Source organism: Temnothorax curvispinosus, unplaced genomic scaffold, assembly GCF_003070985.1.
Source record: "Temnothorax curvispinosus isolate PA1 unplaced genomic scaffold, ASM307098v1 QBEX01011330.1, whole genome shotgun sequence".
NCBI lineage: Eukaryota > Metazoa > Arthropoda > Insecta > Hymenoptera > Formicidae > Temnothorax > Temnothorax curvispinosus.
In genome coordinates this window covers 1-2158 of record NW_020221110.1, presented here as the reverse complement: position 1 = coordinate 2158, position 2158 = coordinate 1, and the positions used below count along the sequence as shown (strand labels likewise).

The following is a 2158-nucleotide window of genomic DNA, read 5'->3' as shown; positions in this document are numbered from 1 at the left end:
GATCACACCGTAAATAACGAGAATATGTAATGACTGCGTGTGTATGTACGTACTAGAAAACCTCTAGGAGAGAGAGACGCCAACAGGTCACGTGACTTAGCCTTGATGTCAGCTAATCAGAAGATTCGTTTATGTGAGCTACGTGATACCAGCCAATCAGATGAGAACGTTGTCACGTGACTTTTTGGCGCTTCTCTCTTCTAGAAACTCTCTAGTATGTACATACATACATAATATTGAAAAAGACTGAGTAATCCTTTGACTATTATTATTTATTGATCTGAATGTAAATCATAAATTGCAACGTAATCACAAAAAACGCGTTGATTAACGATGAGTGTTAATAAAAGAGGACCGTATAAACAGTACATATACGAAGAACATAACCCCGAAATACAGCATCAACGACACATTCTCGAAAAAAAAGACATGATCATGTAAGTATTTTTAAGTCATATCCGTAAATTAATTTAATTAATTATAAGTAAATTAATGGACATTTCTTATATATAAATACGTCTGTATACAAACAAAAATTGTTGCTGAAATTTCTGTGAATCTTTGGATACTTTTAGTTAAAATTGTCGCCAGAGTTTATGTATTTTTCTGTACAACTAATTGATTTTTTTTTTTGTGTTTGCACAGAGTCAAGAAAATCTTGGTTCGGTTGAGAACATAAAATGTTCAAAGTTGAGCCGAATAGAGGAGATAAATGTAGCTGGAAGTAGCAATAAAGTCGCAATTATACCTATAGTTTCATCTGAGAAAGATTCTGGTTCCGAGGGTCTCCAAAGCAGCGATGGAGAAGTAGATGACATTTCATCGTGCTTAAATCATGATGAAGGAGATGATAGTTTATTATGTACAGATAACTCATCAGAGTATGAAATTGATTTGGCCTCTGACATGGACGAATATGAGGAAATCCCTATTGCTGATGAAGATCACAATAATGTTATTGATAATGCCAAAAATCATAATCAAGATCCACACATGGAGCAGGTAATATACGTATATCACCTTACAGAATCGCTAATAACTAGTCAATGAAAAACTACTCAAAACCATTCATTAACCATACAGAAAACTATAGATCTATTGTTTTCTATATGGTGTTAGTGGAATCGTTTTGAATAGTTTTCTATTGGACATGGTTTATACCACGGAATCTACTGATATCTGTGTATAAATAAAGTCTTGATTATATGTTATGTGCCGTTGTACAGTGTCTTGTACAGTGCCGTTAAAAAGTTTTCATCTCCCCCTAATTGAAATGTTTAAAGTTTTATATCTTGGTGAAACATTTTCGTGGGAAAAAATATAAAAACTTATTTCAAAGAGAAAATAGCTTTTTTAAAGATAAATTTTGGTATTTTTATTGTAGTAAGTAATGTAAAATTTTTTTATGTTATACAGTTTCGCTAAGTACTGTACGAAGGATGCAATCTTTCAAAAGAAGAAAGCAAAATGCTGCTTGTGAGTTTGGCTCTTCGTCATCAACTGACCGATGTTGCGTTGGAATCTCTTGTTCAAGTAATTGATTGTCATCTTCCTCGTACACATCATGGCTCCAAATATTTATTATTAAAGTCATTACCAGAAAGTAAAGCGTGTAAATACTATTACTGTCCGGAATGTTATACGATACTGAATTCATGTATCGATAATCGAATGAAATGTGAAGTCTGTACAACAATTTACAAAAAAAAGTATCTCGATAAAAAAAACAAGTATTTTATACATATTCCACTCAAAGAGCAATTAATAGAATTAGTAAAATCCGAAGATTTTGCACAATTCCGAAAAACTAAAGAAATGGAAAGTGACATCATTAATGGAAATGTTTACCGTAATTTAAGAAGTAAAAATATCATTGGAGATAATTACATTACCCTTCAGTGGAATTCAGATGGGGTACAATTATTTAAGTCTTCCATGTCATCCATTTGGCCGATTTTAGTTACAATAAACGAATTGCCTTATCGTTTGCGAAGGCAACACATTCTCTTAGCTGGCATATGGTTTGACGCTGTAAAACCAAATATGAATATTTTTTTTCAGCCATTCATTGATGAACTTATTGACTTACATAATAATGGTGTTATTACAACAACATTCATGCATAAGGAAGTAATATGTATTAAGGTTCATACACTTG

General features: G+C 32.3%; 1 long non-coding RNA gene across 1 annotated transcript; it reads left to right on the top strand.

Moving 5' to 3' along the window:
- The first annotated feature begins 273 nt into the window (after window positions 1–273).
- On the top strand, window positions 274–2058 carry LOC112461384. The gene is made up of 3 exons (XR_003041539.1): window positions 274–437; window positions 646–1002; window positions 1417–2058. It is a non-coding gene; the product is annotated as an uncharacterized LOC112461384 (long non-coding RNA).
- The last annotated feature ends 100 nt before the right edge of the window (window positions 2059–2158 follow it).